Raw genomic sequence first — 10,279 nt, 5'->3', positions numbered from 1 at the left:
TTAAACAGAGTTTGACCACCTCCTGCACCTACACCTTAGCCCTTTCATGGCGTCTGATGTGGCTTTTTAAACCAGACAGTGTTTTGAAAAAACACCCACACAGATTGCACCTCTGATTTGCACTACCAATACCTGCAAGTAAGTTCTGCTCATTGTGGATCCTAACATGTCTTTTAAGACCCCCATTGGATTTGCAAACCCTCTGGCACACACCACATTCAAACGTGTGCACAGACATATAATCAGAATAGTGAGTCAAAATAGCGCCCTGTTTCTGGGAAGTCACACCTTTCTTGGTTGTTTCAGGGTATTACTTACAGTTTTTGAAAGTTAGTAAATCTGGATCATGTACCATGCTGGTAATATTCTTTGATATTCCAGCCTGTAAAATATGTATTAGGAGTCAAAAGTACTTCCCATTTAGGAAGTCATACATATCAACATTACCTATGCTAATGAAAAACTCAAGTTAAATGTATCCAAAACATTACCTTAGGGTGCTTAAGATAGTGCAGAACTATTAAAGAGAACCCCATCTGTTGTCCGCAATGGGACAGGTTCAGTCCAGCGATCTACAATTGGTCAATTATATTTGAACAGGGGGCATAAGTAAAAACCGTTTCAATGGATATGTAAATAAAGATAAAATAAATAAAAAAATAAGTAAAGGATACGGAGAAGACAATAAAATAAGTGGTGTGGGGCTGCTTATGTACTTCTGCAGCTTATCGATATGACATACATGCGAAAAACGGTCAAATGGGCACTATACTAGACTTATAGTTAAGGGGAGGCAACTAGTACAGGTATTACAGGGAATCTATATAAAAAAACTGCTAAAAAATAATATTGGACTTAACATCATATATAGCAAATTGTGGTAATGATGAAGCACCGTGCCCTAATTGAAATGTCCTATGAAGATGAAGAATTTTGTTAAGACGGGGGCGTGTACATTGATGATTCCTGTTGATCTGATCAACGGAACAGCCTGCTCGTGAAACTAATGTGCAAGTAGTTGAGCATTCTACAGACATATGTACCCTTAACGTAGTTCTCAGGGAGATTCAGCGTGACACAGAGTGTGACAAGGCTGGCCCTTTGAAATACAGGTACTACTCATTTTTGCCAGCTGAGTGGACTGGAGCAACGTGAGATAAAGCCTCTTGCGCAAGAACACAACGCGGCGCTGGGAATCGAACTCGTGACCCTACGATCGTGAGTGAATGGCCCAAACCACTTAGCCACGCGCCTTCACAAATTGAAGATTATTAGCAAGTATTTCTAGCTGGTGAAACGCGCGTATATATGTATATATTAAACGCTTACCGGAAAATATGAATTGGGAAACCCACACGCATATGCATATATATATGTGTATACACACACACACACACACGCACACACACACACACACACACACACACACACACACACACACACACATATATATATGCATGTATGTATGTATGTACATTATATATATATGTGCATGTCATATACTTATTAATATGCAGGCATGTATATCTATGTATATCATATGCATACACTCACACACACACACACACACACACATACACACACACACACACATACATATATATACGCGTGTGCATATATATGTGTGTGGGGTGCATAGATATGGAAAGAAAGAAAGAAAGAAAAAAGAAAGAAAGAGAGAAAAATGTGTTCATGTTCCCATGTAAGCGTCTATATGTGTCTCTATGTTGACCTGTACTCATTTTGTTTGTTTACTGGTGGGCACTTTCCTTTGAACATTTTGTTCTTCGTTCGCCTCTCACCTGAATACGTATCTGCTTCTTGCCAAGTAACAGCTTCGTGATATTCATGTACGACCATCATGAAGCCATTTCTGCTCGTGACTTTTGAGTATGTTCAATACGTTTGCTTATCATCATGTTCAATTTACTTATGCACTAATACAAACATAAATGTATGCGAAATAACGAGCAAGCATCTAGCTGCATCACTCGACCTGCTAGAAATGGCAGCCAAATATATATATCTCTCATTGGACACTCTATTTGATAATGAAGTTCTAGACAGATAAAGAAAGATAAGATGGTCATGACTAGAACGCTTTTGACCAGTGATCCGCTTGATCAGAGATCTTGTATATGATCGGACGTAGCAATCAAATCTTCTAGCCTTTAAAAAAAGCGAGGCCATATTGATAATGTATTACCTCTAGATACATTATGTATGAGAGGGAAAAAACGTACGGTTTGTTCAAAGCATGTCTTTGATCATAGGGTTCTTTCATCAGACAACAATTGAAACGAATGTTTATATATTATCATAGTCTTTCATGTAAATAGAATTTAATAAGCACAGGAAAGCCTCGAATGGCCGAGCTGATAGGGTGTCACTTTATCAGTTATAGCGTCAATGGTTCATAGCCCACAATAATTGTTGTATTGAATAAACTGTTAATCCGTTACTTATTACTAGAATACATAAGGTTACTGTATGAAACCGTTGTTGAATTAGCATTAAGTATAAGAGAGAACTATCTCTTCCTGAATTGGGAGCTCGTCTTTGTTTATTTTTTTCATCGTTTTTTTTATCGTGCATTTGTGAACGTTAGTACTGCTATTGGTTATATCATTATGCGAACCAAGAACCATTTTTATGTAAATGCTTCCTAATAATCATCACTACTGCGACTACTATATACGTCAACTAATTTGAAAATTAAGTATTTGGCTATCGACACAATACCAGTTTAGTGTCTGAAAATGAATCACTATCAGCCTTTCACCTTGCTAACAATATTCACTGTTGCTTCCTCGTGTTCCTGACTAAGCCTTGACTCTATCCATATATCACAAGGCAATTCATGAGAAGAGTGTTTCGTTCAGAAAAAATAGTACCAGCGTTCAGGGAAATTGATGGTTTACAGTTAAGAGCGCAAGAAGCGATGAGCTCTGACGTGTAGGGCTGGTTTCTTTGTTACCAGGTCTGTTTGCGAATATTTACCTAAACTTGGTTCGAAGAGGAGCAGCTTCAGCGAGGCAACCTTGCTCTAAAATCCATTTGATGGAAATGTAAATCTAACATAATACTTACGATAAAACGTTCTATCTTGGCTCTTTGTATGGAGAACCGGTCGAAATGTCTTTCATATCCTTTATCTTTTACTTGTTTCAGTCATTGGACTGGGGTCATGCTGGAGCAGAGCCTTGAAGGATTTAATCGAAAAAATCTACCATAGTACTACTATTTTGAAGACCGGTACTTATTCTATCGATCTCTTTTGCGAAAACAGCTAAACTACTGGTACGAGAACATATGCAAACTAACATTGCTTGTCAAGCAGTGGTGGGGACTAACATAAATACAATCACAAACACAAGCACACACACACACACACACACACACGCACACACACACACACACACACACACACATACAGATATATATGTGTATGTGTGTATACACACATATACAGGCATATAGATAGATCCATGCATATAAATAGACACACACATTGATATATACAGATAAATAGATAGATAGATAGAGAGAAAGAAAGAGAGAGAGAGAGAGAGATAAGGCGGGCTTCTTTCAGTTTAAGTCTACCAAATCCACTCACAAAAGTATTAGTCAGCCCGGAGCTACACTAGAAGGCACTTTACCCAAGGTGTCACGCAGTGGGATTGAAGCAGGAACCATGTGGTTGGAAAGCAAACTTCTTACCAAACAACCACATGTCTTAAGAATGTTAGGAATGCAATAATCATGTGGATAGAGGATGAAATACTGGCTGGTTGTTCATGAGTGCGAATAGCCACTACGCTCGTGTCTGTTTATTTAAGATACTTTATTTTAGCTGTCTTAGATTGCCTGGCTAAAGCATTGTCATCTGGTCACAATCTCCTTCGTCAATTTTTATTATGTTCCAGTCAAATGAGATTACGGTTCACTGCACAGCTAGCCGATAGATGATCGGATCATATCCTGTTGTTGGCCAGTTCCGTTGTATAAGTGACCAGATCTCACGTTTGCCTAGTCCAGCGAACTATAAATAAGTGCTATGGTGTAGGAATAATTGCAGCACCGTGTCGAGAATTTAATTTGTTCATAGAGCAGAGTTCATCTCTCGTTAATTAGTTTACAGCAGGATAAGCTCCAAGAAGCCGACTGCTCCTAAATACACTACATAACTGATTCCAAATTTTGGCACAAGGCCAGGAAGTTCGGAGGAGGAGATAAATCGATTATATCGACCCCCAGTACTGAACTGGTAGTTAATTTATCGAGCCCCGAAAGGATGAAAGACAAGGTCGACCTCGGCGGAATTTGAACTCAGAACGTAGCGATGAACGAAATGACACTAAGCATTTCGTCCGGCGTACTTACGATTCTGCTAGCTTTCCGCCTTAAATACACAACATAATTACTATGAAGTGCAGAATGGTTTCAACACCAAGCGCACAGCACGAACAGACCCGGAAAACTGGTATCAAGAACCGACATTTCCTATATTAGTACACTATGAAGCTAGGAATTTCAGCAAGCTGTCCATTGTTTCTGGAATATGCTGTCCCGCCGATCTTAGTTGGCGTTCAGAATCTTCTCGTGAATGTAGTGTCTCTTGTTCACTACTAACTTTTTAAGAAATGCACCAACTGCACTTCCCTAAAAGCCAATATATTATAAGATTCAAATTTTCAAACATTATTGAAATCGTCAATCCATCGTATTGACATCAGATGAGAATATTGCTAAGCTTTGTTATTTGAACCACAACAAAATTTGACGAATGACGATCTGGTGATATGATAGCATGTGATTATAGAGGCAATAGGGGCTGTAGTTGCATATTTGTTGACAAACTCGTTCAGAAGTCACATTTTCTACATGAGATTTATATTTCGATAAAGCATAACGTCGATTTATTCAGAAAGAATTCGCAGTATTTAGAAAGAACATTTCAAGGATCTTTAGTTTACTGCTGGATCAGGAGTAGGGCTGTCTCTAGAGTTGCTGGCGCCCCGAGCAAATTGAACTTCAGCGTGTACAAGCTAGCGGTCGTGGAAATTTCCTTGTCTTTGTCACACCCTCTTTGGCGCCCCCTAGCACATGGTGCCACGAGCGACTGCCCGAGTTACTGGTACCTTGAGCCAGCCCTGATCAGGAGTGTCCTGAGAACGATTGCAATATCGTCTGAGCATAGGTCAAAACTAACTGAAATAATATCATCACCTAAAAGTACCACAATGTCTAACGGTGGCTGGCATATGGCCACAGCATTTCTGAGAAGGAGCATTATCGACGATCATATTAATCTCAGTGTAAAATTTTATCGTTTCCCTGGAAGGATGAAAGCAAAGTTGACACTGGCAACATTACAGCGCAGAATATACAGAAGCAAAATTTAACTGTTTGGTAGTTAATCTAGAGTTATGAAAAACAACAGCAGTAGTAGTAAAGGATTGGATGACGACGACGACGACGACGATGAGAATAGTAATAATAATGATGATGATAATGATGATGATGATGATGATGATGATGGTGACGACGATGATGATGACGATGACGATGATGATGTTTACTTGCATTGTCAGAAGGCTAGGAATTAAGTGGGGGAAGAGTATAATTGATTTCGCCGACTCTCACCGAGCCCCTTGTATTTGAAAAGCAAAGTCAACCTCGAAATGGTATGAAATCAGAATGTAACCAATACAACAAGGCGCTCAATCTATTCTGCTTTCCACTACACTTCCTCAATGTATTATAGTTCTCCAAATATGGCAACTACGACAATACTGAAGTAGCGTTATTTTTTTTTTTCTTTTCTCGAATCATTACCATGTTATTAACTTTTCTCATAGCAATTGTTTGCTTGTTTTTCTGTTTGTTTATCTACATATCTCATCTAGCTATATTTTCCAGCCATGCCTCCGTATCATTCGTAATAGGAAAATATATATAAATATCTCACGTCAGCCATATTTGACCAGTTTGACAGCTAGCGTTAGAGATTGGTTGAAAAATTGTTATTTAGCGATGCTGCGAGAGAGATACATATATTTAGTAACGTATCATTGGAAACAACGTTGTACTAAGAGCAAGAGCTGGAGACAGATGGAGACAGAGAGGGAAGGATGGTATAATAAAGAGTGATAGAAAGAGTAAGGCAGAGTAAACGGAAGAAATACAACATATAGGTAGGTAGATGGATAATACATACAACACAGATACACACACGTGTGTGTATATGTGTGCATGTATGTGTATGTGTGTGTGTGCGTGCGTGTGTGTGTGTTTGTAAAAGATGAAGGATAGAAAATGGTAGATTGTTTGGCATAAATAATCCTAATCAATAAGAACCGATGAAGTTACTACTTGAATCACTTAGATATCGCACGCAATATATCTCAATGAAACAGCCAATGAGTATTGACTTCTGTGCACGCTGAGGTGAAAGGAGATATTGAGAAGGAGCGAGCTATGATTAAATGACGTATCGTAGGTTTCGAAAATAAATAAAATATCATTGGAATATTTCATATTCAATACAGAGGCTACATAGCATGTTACGGGACATTTATTCTTAATAGATTCCAAGTATGAAGTTAGCTCCTAAGGGAAAAACCAACTCTATGATGTAGTTTCAGTTCCCAGCTGAAGCCAATTCGATTATGTTACTAATTCTATTGAGAAAGGAATAAACATCATGTAAACACATTTCCTTTACCAATAATATGTGCTTTTGTAACTAAGTAAAAAGTCACTTCAATAGCTTCAACGCAGAAGTAAAAGTATTGGAAAATATATGTTTAATCTGTTGATTATTATATCACCTACGAAAGAATGAAAGCCTCACACTCATTTTTCCTCGGATTTAAATCTGAAGTTGTTATTATTATTTAGGTCATCCCTAGCTGAGCAATCTATGATCAAATGTATTCCCGCCATAACCATCAAATATAAATATATTATCATAAATTTACTTTTTATTAGACAGTATGATGTGACTTGATAAAGATGTGGTTGCTATTTCTTGCAGGACAAACGTACTCGTAATGTCGCTTTAACTATAAAAACAACTCATTAATGTGTGTCGTTGGATTGTCACAGAAAGTTTCGTCTCCACGTAACAGGCTAAGAGAAAGTCGAAGTAAACGAGATTATTTCTCCCTATGAGTTTGAAGATTAAATGAAGTGAAATCTACTAATGAAGATAGAGGCAAAATAAACATTAGAAATGCTTTGAACAACATGGAAACTGTATAAGCTACTGAAAGATTTTCCAAGCTCTTCTAAAGTTGGAAACCTCTCCATATCGTTAGTAGGTATCTCAAGGCCACAAGCGTTTTGCCCCGTAGCCTGTACGCTTCGTCTGTGGTGGGCAGTGAGGATTGAACAAGTCTTTGATCACGAACAGATTCCACTTGCGGTCTCTTATCAACTATAGCCCCTTTGGGCTTGATTCAGCTGCTGTACTTCTCCCTTTGGTGATTTTCTTCAGTTCCTTTCCTTCCAGGAACTTATATCACATTCGTAGTATATTATTAAAACTATACGTCACTCACACTGCCTCGTATATATGGAAAAGGAAAAAAAAATACATATATAGAAAAGAAAATCAACGTGATTTTGAAAAGGCGGTGAAATAGTATAATTAGATAATATAGCATTGCGACACTCATTCCGACTCTCAGAGTTCATATGCTACTGAAGGCAACTTAGTATTTAACCACTTTCATGGTATCAGTGAATAAGTTACTGAGATCGAATCTTTTTTCACTCTGGATGGTAAGTGAACCATCTTTGTCACATCATGTTACGCTGATTAGACCTGAGTTTTACGTTAAATATCCACATATCTATGAAAGACTCATACGTCATAAGTTAATTTCATGAGTAGAAATTTAGTTTATGAAACAACTGAATATTCAAACCAACCAGAAGAAAGCCCACCATATTAACGAAGAAACTGAAACTGAGGTTATATATTCATTTTGTCCTAAATTATAATTTATATCCATTTTATCCTAAATTATAATTTTATATCCATCTTATCCTAAATTATAATTTAGAGGGAAAAAGCTCGAATTTTATATCGTTTCTTTTACTAGAAAGCTGGTGAGTCAAGAGCGTTTTGACAAGATTCGTAAATATTCCTGGATCGTTAAGCTACAGAAGCCTAACGTTGAAACATCCTTCTGAAAACTATAGAATCTAAATTAAATGAACCTGCCGTTGAGGCATTATATAGAAAGCCGTAGAATTAATCAAGCTAAGCTGACGTTGAAGTATCACAACGAAAATTGCAGAATCTAAGAGAAATCAACTTGATATTGAGGTTTTACAACACGAAACTGGAGAATCTAATGGCGCATTCCAACCAAAGGACGCTCATAAAAGGATCCAATTTTAGTACTGCCAGCTAATGAAACACACGACTCATAAAATATCGGTGATATCTTTAACACCCATGTTTCCTATTTATATATATTGCTGATCTATGCAGTTGTACAGGGAAGGGATTTGACTAGTGGCATAGTAACAAATCATGGATTATTTAGAACTATGCACCTTATCTAAACTATATCTGTCGGGATATTTGAACTCAATACACTTTGTATCGTGGTTACTAACACAACATACTATACTGTTAGTTAATTACGATGTGTACGAGCATCATAATTAAGTAAGGTTGTGACAAGCTAATTACGCGATGCAGGTTTGATGATTGATTGGAGGCAGGGTAAGATCCTCCATGTGGTCAACTACTTGCTAAATATAGTAGCTACATCTTTTCCTTTTCATACTATTTTAGGAAAATAGGTAGGTCACGTACTGTAAATAGTTATAGATGAATCTTTTGTTTCAAGCATCATATTGTAGCCATACTGGGGCATCGCCTTGAAGAATATTAGACGAACGAATAAACCCCAGTGCTTATATTTTAAAAACCTGATACTAATTCAATCAATCTCTTTGCCGAACTGCTAAGTTACGGGGTCGTAAACACACCTACACCGGTTGTCAATTGGTGTGGGTGGGGGACAAAGAGAAACAAAGACACGCACACACACACACACACACATACACTCACACACACACACACACACACACACACACAAATATATATGGCGGGCTTCTTCAGTCTCCGTGTAACAAATCCATTCATAGGGCTTTGGTTGGCTTGAGGATATAGTAGAAAGCACTTGCCCAAGGTGCCACGCAATGGGAATGAACCCGGAACCACGTGGTTGGGAAGTAAGATACTTACCACTCAGCAACGCTTGTCTGAAAAAAACAAAACAAAAATTAAAAACAAAACAAAGATAGTTTGGTGATACAGGAATAGAAATAACGTTTGTTCGTAGGATAACTAGATCGAGGTCATACAACAACACCCTCCCCCATTGTTTCTGCTATTTCTGGTTGCAATTTCTGTAATTTGAAGAGATTTGGAGGTTCTTCCAAAATAAATTTGTCACATGGAGATGACACATTGTGACATATATAATTCCTTTTCATGTATGTATGTATGTATGTATGCAAGTATATATGTATGTATGTCAGGCCACTTATGTATATATGTATATGTGTATGTACGAATGTATGTATGTCAGGTCACTTATGAGGCTCTCATAAGTGCTACTGGCAACATGGAATCCAGTACAACCTGTTGCATGGTCGGGCTGTCGGTGATTAAACTGGCACCCCCACCAGGCTACCCTGGTGAAGAGGGTTGCTAGAAACCAGCAGGATTAAAAACTAGACCTGTTGACAAGTCGGATGAACCTAGTGCAGGCTCAACGTCTATCTAGCAATAGCACGGGTACGCAAAAATTCCGAGATGGTGTCCATGTCCGGTGTGCTAGAAGACCACTGGGAGTGAGGCACCCCTTAGCTTCTGTTGAAGCATGTCTCTAGGAGAAAGTCACTCTGATACAAAACCAGATATGCAGGGCGTGGCATTGGAGATTTTGGGGATCTTTGGTTTGTGCTAGAGATCATGGCGCTCCCACATCCCTGAGCCTGCGACTCATATTAGCACCAGACATCTCGCTCTGGCTTGTCACTGGATAATGTCAATAGAGTGGTGCCATGCAAGCCTTATTGGACCTAAAACTCTGCACTGGCATTGCTGACCTCTGCTCGATATGAAAGCGCACTGCTGGCGTGGTGAATGGGGAAAGCTTGGTTTGCAATGTTTGCAGTCGTGTATGCTTGTCAAGAGCAGGGCTCATTAGCCACCAACGGAGCTGCAAATGCAAGATATAAGTTAGTC

This window comes from Octopus bimaculoides, chromosome 1, assembly GCF_001194135.2.
Source record: "Octopus bimaculoides isolate UCB-OBI-ISO-001 chromosome 1, ASM119413v2, whole genome shotgun sequence".
Taxonomy (NCBI): Eukaryota; Metazoa; Mollusca; class Cephalopoda; order Octopoda; family Octopodidae; genus Octopus; species Octopus bimaculoides.
This window is presented reverse-complemented; position numbering follows the sequence as displayed.